The 10,549-nt window shown below is 48.3% G+C and overlaps 1 long non-coding RNA gene across 1 annotated transcript; it reads left to right on the forward strand.

Moving 5' to 3' along the window:
• Positions 1-7,068: 7,068 nt before the first annotated feature.
• On the forward strand, positions 7,069-9,549 carry LOC116579445. The gene is made up of 3 exons (XR_004281259.1): positions 7,069-7,095; positions 9,092-9,145; positions 9,532-9,549. It is a non-coding gene; the product is annotated as an uncharacterized LOC116579445 (long non-coding RNA).
• The last annotated feature ends 1,000 nt before the right edge of the window (positions 9,550-10,549 follow it).

Raw genomic sequence — 10,549 nt, forward strand, 5'->3', positions numbered from 1 at the left:
TGTGCGGGCTGCTTGCCCTGAGCTTGTTTTCAGGTGTATCCACGTTGTGGCACACGGCAGGACTTCCTTACCTTCCCAGGGAAATATATCCCAGGAGATGGACAGACCACATTTGCCTATCTGTTCACCCATCTGCAGATGTTTGGGTTTCTTCCATTTTTTGGCTTTTATAAACAGTGCTCCTCTGAACATCTGCAGGTGCTGTGGACCCAAATTCATGCGTTGAAATCCTAATCCCCGGCAGGATGCTATTAGGAGGTGAGGACATAGGTTGGTGATTAGGTCACAAGGCTGGAGCCCTCAAGTATGGGATCAGTATGCTCCCTCCCTGTACTCCCTGTCAGGTGAGGACACAAGAAGGCAGCTGCCTGCAGGCAAAGAGGGGACCCTCCCCCAACTGCTGTCACCTTGATCTTGGACACCAAGAGTGTCCTCTATAATTAACATCTTACACTAGTGTGGTACATTTGTTACAACTGATGAATGAATGTTGATACTTTATTATTCACTGGAGTTTATGGTTATATTAGAGTTTACTCCCTGTTGTGCATTTCTGTGGATTTTGATAAATCCCTGTCATACACCCACCATTGCAGGGTAATACTGAAAATCCCCTCTGCCTCATTTACTTATAACTAAACTTATAAATAAATATGCTTTATTTTTATGATGAAAAATTTCAAAGTTTTGCTTATAAAACTTTACGGTTAATGAATGTTTAAAGCCTTGGAGAAATGCTCAGTGCACACTGTGCATGAAGAATAAAGCACTTTGGGGGCACCTGGATGGCTCAGTGGGTTAAGCCTCTGCCTTCGGCTCAGGGCATGGTCTCAGGGTCCTGGGATCGAGCCCCACATCGGGCTCTCTGCTCAGCAGGGAGCCTGCTTCCTCCTCTCTCTTCTGCCTGCCTCTCTGCCTCCTTGTGATCTCTGTCAAATAAATAAATAAAATAAAATAAAAAAAGAATAAAGCACTTTGAATATTTTATGCAGAAAATAATTGCTTCTTTTTCTCTTTTAAGATTTTATTTATTTATTTGACAGAGAGAGAGATCACAAGTAGGCAGAGAGGCAGGCAGAGAGAGAGGAGGAAGCAGGCTCCCCTCTGAGCAGGGAGTCCAATGCGGGGCTGTATCCCAGGACCCTGAGATCATGACCTGAGCTGAAGGCAGCGGCTTAACCCACTGAGCCACACAGTCACGCAAATGATCACTTCTTGAGATATGCATGTATGGGGGTGCCTGGAGGGCTCAGTTGGTTGAGTGTCTGGTTCCTGGTTTCAGCTCAGGTCATGGTCTCAGGGTCGTGGGATCGAACCTCCTTTGGGCTCCATGCTTACCACTTGGGATTCCTGCTTGGGATTCTCTCTTCCTCTCCCTCTGCCCCTCCCCCTGCTCTCACTCTCTCTGTGAAATAAATAAAATCTTTTTAAAAAGGTACGCATGCGGGGCACCTGGGTGGCTCCGTGGGTTAAGCCTCTGCCTTCGGCTCAGGTCATGATCTTAGGGTCCTGGAATTGAGCCCCACATCAGGATCTCTGCTCAGCAGGGAACCTGCATCCCCCCTCTCTCTGCCTGCCTCTTTGCCTACTTCTGATCTCTGGTCTGTCAAATAAATAAATAATCTCAAAAAAAAAGGTATGCATGCATATCATGTATATCGTGTATTAAATGTATGTACAATCATGATTTGTCCATATATTGTATTCTTGATACACACATAGAGACGATCTGCACCATTCTGTGTGTTTTAGAGATATACACACAACTAATCTCAACACCGATGAGGTTGAAAATAGCATTATCCCCATTTTATAGACGGGGAAGCTGAGACACAAAGTGGTTGAGTAACTTGTTCAGGGCACATGGTCAATGGGTGTTAGGCACACAGAAATGCACAAGGATGTAAAAATAATTTTTATCTCTGGGCAGAAGTAGGACAGGTCTTCTTATTTGCTTGTGGTGTTGTTTTTGAAACTTACAATTTGTCCAGGATGGGGTCGGCACACTTCTCCGTCAAGAGTCCGATCGTGGCTGTTTTTGGCTTTGTGGGTCAGAAGGTCTGGGTCACAGCTGTTTCGCTCCCCCGTTGGAGCAGGAAAGCCCTCATGCAGGACACGGAGGAACAGGCTGTGTTCCAATAAAATGTTCTTTGCGGAAGCTAGAATTCCACTTGCCATGGGATAGTATTCTTTTGTTTTCCCTGACCAACTGTTTAAAAATGACTCAGCTCAAGAGCCTTTGAGTAACAGGAGACAAGCAGGATGGCAAGCATTGAGTTGGGCACTTTATCTACAATGTTTCTTTAAGATAAATAAGCAAGGCTGGTAGGAAAGGCAGTTCCCGCCTCAGCAGCGGGTGGCAGAGGCCGGGGGCTGGGTGCCTGCCAGCCTCCTGGGCGGGAAAGGGCATGCGTGGGAAGGGAGCTTGGCCCCGGGAGTCTGGGAGGGCAGCGGGTGACCAGAGTCCTGTTTGTCTTGGAAGGAGAACATCCACCCCACATCCTGCCCCACCATGCGCAGGTGCGAACTGTTTCTGCGGACGCCCCTGCTGATTCTGCTTTTCCTGGGACTGGCCAGAGCCTGCATTCCCCGTGAAGGTGACGTCTGCCCCCACTCCCTATCTCCTCTGCCTTTCTGCTTGCAGTGGGCAGGGGCAGGGCTGGCTCCAAAGGGTCTCTGGCAGTCCGACCAGACTCCTGCTGGCGTCAGGTGTAAACACCCTCATTTCCCGGTTCCCCATAGGAGATGGGAGGGTGGGTGAGCCCTGTAAGCCAGCAGCCCTACCGGAGCCCTGCCTTGGAGACAGGCTGGCATCTGAAACTGGTTTTGTCACGGGCTCTTGGTGCCTTTGGCGGGGAGACACTGCTTGAGTAAGCCTGACCATCCTCGTTGGACCAAAGGGCATCATGAGCATCTCGAGTCCGTCGGCCTTCTGTGTGTTATTGATGTGGCTATGTTTGTGTAGTGCCTGGGAGTGGACATTCCTATGGTCACGGAGCTCTAGTGAGCCCCCAGATCTTTACCATGTAAGGACGCCACCTGTTGGAAAGAGCACTTGAGTCTCATCACAAAGCTGAGTTCCTATCACGTCATTTGCTGCACAGACATGCATTGAGTTTCCGGCTTGTTCCTTGGGCGCGATGCTGGGAATGCAGTGAACAGACATAGTCCCATCCTCCAAGAATTCTCATGTTACACAAATAAGCACTTCCCAGCGTGGACATCGAGAGAAGGGCTCTCTGGATAAATGACGTTTTGAAGGGAGATGCCAATGGTGGGTACGAGCTGGCCAGCCAGAGTTAGGGAGACAGTCTGTGCCGGGAGGGTATGTGCAAAGGCCCTGGGGCAGGAAGGTACTGGGTTCCTTCATAGATCTGAGGGCAGCCTGTGTGTCTGGAGCACGGTGGATGCGGAGAGGGACAAGGTGGGTGGGGATGTCACAAGTAAGAATGGAGAGGAGGCAGAAACCTGCATACAGGGGCTCTTGTGGGTCAGATTAAGATGTGGCTATTACAAGGCTGTCAGAAAGGGAATGTCATGTAGGGGAGTGTTTGTGTGTGTGTGTTTAAATGATCAATCTTGGTTCTAATGAAGAATACATTGGGCGGGAACCAGGGTTAAGGAAAGACAAAAGTGAAGAAAGACTCCTATAATTTTATTTTTCATTTCATTTCATTTCCTATCTTTTGCAGCTGGATGATTGGGCTGCCCTTAACTGAGATGGGACAGTTCTGCAGAGCAATTGATTTTTTTAAAACTTTTTCTTGAAGTCATTTGAGACATACAGAAAAGTCACAAAACTAGACTTCCCAAATGTCCTCCTCCCCACCTCCCTTCACGTTACCATCTCACCAGCCACAGCACAGTGATGATAACCAGGACCTTGACACCATTACAAAACTACCACCTAAATTACAGAACCTGTTCCAGTTTTACTAGTTTCCCCACAAATGTCCCTTTTCTATCTGAGGATCCCATCCAGGATCCCACACTTCCCCGAGTCATCCCATCTCCTCACTCTTGCCTTAGTCCTTACAGCTCATGGCTGAGTTGGCCAGCCTTTCACGACCTTGACCCTTTCAAAGAAGAGCCCTGGTCAGATATTCTGAAGATTGTCTCTCAGTCTGAACTTGTGTGAAGTTGTCTCACGATTATGTTGTTTGGGGCATGTTTGGGGCAGGAAGGGCATGGAAGGGGTGCATCGATGTGTCTCTTTACTTGAGATGTTAACCTGGACCGTTTGGTTGTGGTGTGTCTGCTAGGGTTCTCCACGGTCCAGAAACTGTTTCCCCTTGTAACTAATGAGTGTCCTGAAGGAGACAGCTGGAGACCATGCAAATACGCTTTCTCCTTAAACATTCGCCCCACCAGTTATGGCCCCTACTGGTGGGTCTTGCCTGCAAAGACGATCACCGTCGTATTCACTCTGTGGTGATTCTCTATTTCTCTTGTTCCTTCTACACATATTCATTGGAATTCTTCTGTGAGGAATGTGTTCCATTTATTTATTCAAGTATTCATCTGTATCACTGTGAATGCATGGGTGTTTATTTTATTAACAAAAAATAACGTTACTTTTTGGTGGGTGGGCGGGTGATGACCACAAAGTCTCTTAGGGACACGCTATGTTTGAAGAGCCTGGAGGAAGTTCAGGACATTCATTGGTTGCAGGTTCCATTCATGAGACCAGGGCTGGAGATGTCTTGTTAGCTCTGTACCAGCATCTCTCTTCCCAACTAGTCTCGTAAATGTCTACAGAGCAGGGGCTGAGTCTGAGTCATGGCATTCTCAGCTTCTAGCATACAGCGGTGGCCAGAGTGTGTGCCAAATGAATGTTGGTTGGGTGAATGATGGATGGGTGATGGGCGGACCTGAGTAGATTATCAACACACACGGTGGGTGGGTTATCAGTCTCCTTGAGCAACACAGTGATCTAATGCTGAATTCTCTCCTTACTTCCTGCTCCTGTTGGAATCTGGATGGCTAATACTTCGGCTTCCAGTCGCCATTGAAGAAAAAAGTAAGAACTGTGTAACCCCCAAGCCAGCTCCCATATGTAACCCCCATAGCTAGCTCCTCTCAGATTCCTTCCGATGTCAAGACCCCTCAGGGAATGCTGGGGAAAGGTGGGACTTGGGTCTGGCACACAGGCTTTGTCTTGATGGCAGGGAAGACCTGTAGGCAGTAAAGACAGAAATGCTCCATGCAGGCATAAAGACATTAACTGAGTTTGATAATGTTAGCATTAATCCTACTCTCTCCCTTGCTTTTATCTTCCATGTCAACCCACTGACTCCTGGTTCTGTTGCCCTTCCAGTAAAATGTAAGTAAGTCCTACCACTTTCCCCCTACCTAACTAGGGAGACTTTCAACCCGAGAAGAGGTGCAAGGAATAGGAAAAAGTGTTGACCACCATGATCAACCAGAACAGATTCCAGGAGAGGCTCTCAGTCCTGACTCAGGCTCCAAACCCAGAATCCGCAGATCCCAGGGGACAAATAGGTGGTCTTCAGGGAGGTCAACAAGGCTTTGCAATCATGTGTAAAACTGAGTGTGGAAGAGACAGACAGAGGATTGAGAATTGGTGTGGTTTTCTGGGAACGTGGACTTTACAGCTTTGATCAGACTTTCAGTAGGATTCGTGACCTTCTGCTCTAAAAAGTACAGCTGGATTGGAGTAGATTGCACATATTCATTTGGTGTGTTTTAGTTGAGAAAAACATGGTGCAGAGTGGAGAAGCTCCCCTTTTTTCTGAGTATTAACCTTCCTGGTCTCTGCTGAGAAGTAGGGATGACAACTGGTTGTTACAGAGAAAGCCCCCTCTTCTGCAACCCTCCCAAAACCCTGGTGGAGGGGGAGTTAGTTGTCTGCCCCAGATAACTGGTATCCTTGGGGTTCTTTGACTTTGGGATAAATGTGTCTCCAAAGGGGTCCAGGGCTCTTAGGACAGGTCTCAGCTTTCAATCTGGGGACCTATGGGGTATAAGGAGGTATGAAGCATGACTTGATTGATTTCATATTCTTTCTGAAACCTTATTGGGAAAATGACTCCCGCTGGCTGCCATTGGTCTTCTCCTTCCTGGGGGTTGCCCACCAACAGTGCTAAAAGGTAAGATTCTTGGCGCACCCACCTCCCCTTGGTTTGGCTGTGCGTATCCGACAGAGGTAATTTCTACTGCACTTCAGTGGGTCTTTCTTCTCCTGGCTATCTACAGCCTAGCTTCTACTCTAGAAAAGTACAAAATCAAGTACTAGAGTATCGTGAGGAAAACAAAATACCATCCCCCTTTCTCTCCCCCCTCCCCTAGCCAATCAATCAAACCCAGCTGCCCAGAAATTGAGCACATTTTCATAGTTTCCATATGGCTGAAGAAAAGCCATCAGGCCAAGGAGCTAAATCTGAGTCCTAGCATGGCGGAGCGATGATCCATGACCATTCCCCAGCTCACTGCAACTCCTTCCAACGTCAAATGCAAAGACTCCAGCCTCCCCCAGGGTCTGGGTTGCAACCCCTACCTGCCCAGCACCAACCATTGTGGACTCTACTCCCCAGCCTGTTCCTGACCCCCACCATCTCATTTTATGTTTGGTTTTCCACCTGGGGCTCCTTCCATGACCCTGCCATTCTGTACCACATCTGTGACCTTGACCACCACATGCTGATTCTTCTGGATGGCGGCTTCAGGAATCCTAAGTAAGTCCCTTCCATGCTTGTGATGGCTTTAGACTGTGAGCTTTGGTAGGGGACTCGAAGCACGAATTTCTGAGCATCTCCTCATTCCTGGACCAGAGAGATCAGACATGCTCCCCCTTTAAGAACTCAGACACTGGCAGAGAGCAGAGAAGAATAAACAGAGATGATATTAGAGACAAGGCATGCCTGCCAGTGATGATGGGGAAAGGGGGTGGTGGGGATGTTGAGGGAAACCCTAGATCATGCCTGAGACACCGTAGCCATACTTCCCAAAGAAGGGAAGTTGTTCAATCTGTTGAGCTGGGGAAATCCATTTATTAGGACTATTTCTTTGTTCATATTTGTTTACTGTGGGGTATATTTTCTTCCTCAGATATGATGACCAGGTTGTCAACAGATGGTAAGTAGGAAACCCGTACCCTTTCTGGTGTTCCTCTTCTCTTGTCTACAAGGTTATGTGGATTACAGATGGAGTCATTTACTTATTTATTTAAATACATGTTTCATTTATTCATTTATTGGGAAGAGCCATTCTGACAGCATCCAGTCCCATTGTGTTTCTTTGAATTTTAAGGTGATGGAAATTTTTCATTCCTGCATGGCAGAGCCGTGACTCTACGCTATAGTTATTAGGCTGTAGATTTTTGACATTATAAATTTAGTAGATGCACGTGGGAGAAGTCGAGAGGACTCAAAATCAACGACAGAAATCTTCTCCTCATCCCTTCCCGGGTCCATCAGGTCTCTGGTGCGTTCTTGCCAGAAACAATCACACATACATATGGCTACCCTCAGCTTTTTGAGTTAAAAATGTTATGCTTTTCAGCAGAACTTGCCTCTTTCTTTCAAACACCTTAACAATATTTCACTCACTCTGGTGTAATTTAATGAGTCTCCTGGTCACAGAACTTTTGTTTCCCTCTTATCTTCATTTCCTCTCTGCTTCAATTCGTATTTATGCTACAACATGCTCGCTCTCCTTTGATTTTCTTGCTTTTCCCATGTTTGCATTGTCTTATGTGTGAGAGAAACTCCTAACAGGGAACCAGCTGGGTCCGGGGCACAGGCATTTAAAATGGGGGCAGAGGTTGAATGCATTCACACTCCCACCAACGGCCAACAAGAACGCACAGGGAATTCTCTAACTTCTTGATTTTCGATGCTGGGATGGCTGGAAAACCTGGTCCTCATTTCGTACAAACAGGGAGACAGGACACAGTGGGAGTTCCTCCCACATTCATGTACCAGCCCTAGTACCACTTATATTTTTCTTTAAACGGACTCAGTTCTTTTACCTACAGAGAAAAACTCGAAAAGGAAACAAGACACCACATGAGAAAGTAGAAAGCCAGCACCGTTCATTATAAGCAGACACCGTGAAAAAATACATATATTGAAAATAAAATGTTAGTGAATTCTAACACGATGCTGGTCTCTATTGAGACTTCATCGGAAGCTGTTCTCCCTACTTTGGTTGAAAGAGCTTTGGAGGCAGGTGAGAGACAAGCCAGCATCATCTTCCGGGGAATGGTGAGGGGAAGGGATCCCCACTCGACCCCCAGGCTGCTTCCCCCCACCGAGATCTCTTCAGCCATCACCGAGGGCTCACACCCCACTTCCCAGGGGATGCCTATGGCCCCAGATGCCCAGAAGAGGGAGTGAGAACTGGCCTTCCAGAAGCAGATGTGGCTGGAGCTCCAACCCACTCCACTCCTTACTGGTGGAGCTCCAATCCACTCCGAGTGACCAGGGACAAGTCTGTGTTCTTCCCGCAAACAAGAGCTAGTGCTTATGACATTGAGACAAAATATACAAACAACTCAGTGCCAGGAGGCTAGAGCTGCCAACGCCTCCCAGCTCACAATCCATGGGTTCTGGACTCCAGACCCCTCTTCACTGGCCGTGCTGCTTGGAGAGAGTAGGTTCATCAGCTGGGGAGAACTCCCTGCTGCTGGATCCCAGGAGAAATCCGCTCGTGTCTGCAAGTAACGAGTCCCAAGGAGGGACTCTCTCTCCTGGGAACTTCTCTCCTTTGGTCCCAGGCAAGCTAGAATGTCTGGTCATCCTGTTAGAATTCCATTTTTATGATGAAGACACAGGTGTGGAGAGGTGGGGCACATTGCTGCAGGTCAGAAAGCCAGTGGGGATAGAGCTAGGACAAGGGTCCAAATTTTGCAATGCCACATCCCTGTTGTTAGGATGGAGTCTGAGGGCCTTCAGCTCACCTGCAGGGCTCTGTGTTATCTAGCTCCCCGCACTCTTGGGCCATCAAAATTCTTCCAAAGGCCCAGGCTCCCTCCTACCCAGCACCATGCCCTCGATGTTCCCTCTGCCTGGGTTGCGTTGCTGTCCCCACTTCCAAAGTCCTCCCGTGATTAACCCTACTCGTGTTTCAGGTCTCAGACACAGGGACAGTGCCTCCGAGATGCCTTCCCAGGCCCCCCCACAAGGTCAGCAACCACACCCCCTACAGGTTCCCACCACACCCCGCAGGTTCACCCAGACACGCTCCCCGGCTTGGGCTCCATAGATGGCCCTTGTCACTGCTTCTCTGACTTGACTCCCTGAGCTCCAGGACATTGACCGCTTTGCCGTCTGTGTGTCCTCGCACCTTGAACACCATAGAAGCTCCATCCAGATCTGTGGGAGAGAGACTGACTGCACGATGGAGTCCAAGCCTTCATCGGCCTCATCTCCAGAGGTCCTTTGCCTCTGCTCTCTTCTGACCGGTCAGGGACACGCACCTGCCAGCATCTGGGCTCCCAGTCTTAATGTCCATTTCTTTCTCTACCCCGTGCCTCTGTCGGGACCTGGCTGCCTGCGTTCTCCCCTCCAGACAGGACCGAAGAAGAAAGTGAGTACCGTGTCCTTGAGATTACATTCTTGTAACCCTCTCTGGGCCTTGAAATTCCTTAAAATATGTGGGAAAGGGTTGGTCCAGACCCTGGCCTTTAGACATCGGCCTGGGGCCAGGAGCACAGTCGGTAGAAACAGACTCCATTGGAGATGTTCAGCCGTTGCGTGCCGCTGCCAGGTGGTGAACCACTTGGGGGGAGATGGTGTGGGAAAGGGAGCTTCTCTCCTCCTCCTCTGAGGCCAGGGTTTGTCCATCTTTCAAATCCATGGCCTAGAGAAAGGTCTAGGACACAGCTGGGCTGCACAAGTGTTTCTGGAAGGAAAAGAACATCCCCTACAATGGCTAATGCCTGCTCTCTTTGTTAATTGGGAGGAGTCGAAGAGAAATAATGGGGAGTGTCTGTCTCTGTGACATGAGTGAATTCTCACAACAGCACTATGAGCCATAGGGAACTCAAGTCAGAAGACATGGCTTCCCGAAACGCTGATCCTCAGAAAGTTGAAAAAACAAAACAAAACAGAACAGAACAAAATGTGATTTTCTGAGTTCCACCCACAGTTTTTGCATGAGAATACCAATGGGAGGGATCGAGGAACCTGTTCTTTCAAGAGGTGATTCAGATAGTTGGAGAACCACTGAGCTAGAGCAGGAGTTGGTCAACTAGAGCCTGGCCCACTTCCTGGTTGTTGTTGTTGTTGTTTTTTAATAAAGTTTTATTGACACCAAATCACGCACATCCATTTATGCATCCTCTGTGGCTGTATTCTTGCTGTCAGGACATTTGTATAGTCACCATTATGACTGCTGACCCGCAAAACCTAAAATAGCTACTATCTAGCCCTTTATGGAGAGAAGATGTTTTGTTGGGGCATCTGGGGGGGCTCAGTCAGTTGTGTCTGGCTCTTGATCTCAGGGTCATGAGTTCAAGCCCTGTGATGGGCTCCACAGTAGGTGTGGAGCCTAGTTATAAAAAAGAAGATGTTTGTTGATCTTTGAG

This window comes from Mustela erminea, chromosome 19, assembly GCF_009829155.1.
Source record: "Mustela erminea isolate mMusErm1 chromosome 19, mMusErm1.Pri, whole genome shotgun sequence".
Lineage (NCBI taxonomy): Eukaryota > Metazoa > Chordata > Mammalia > Carnivora > Mustelidae > Mustela > Mustela erminea.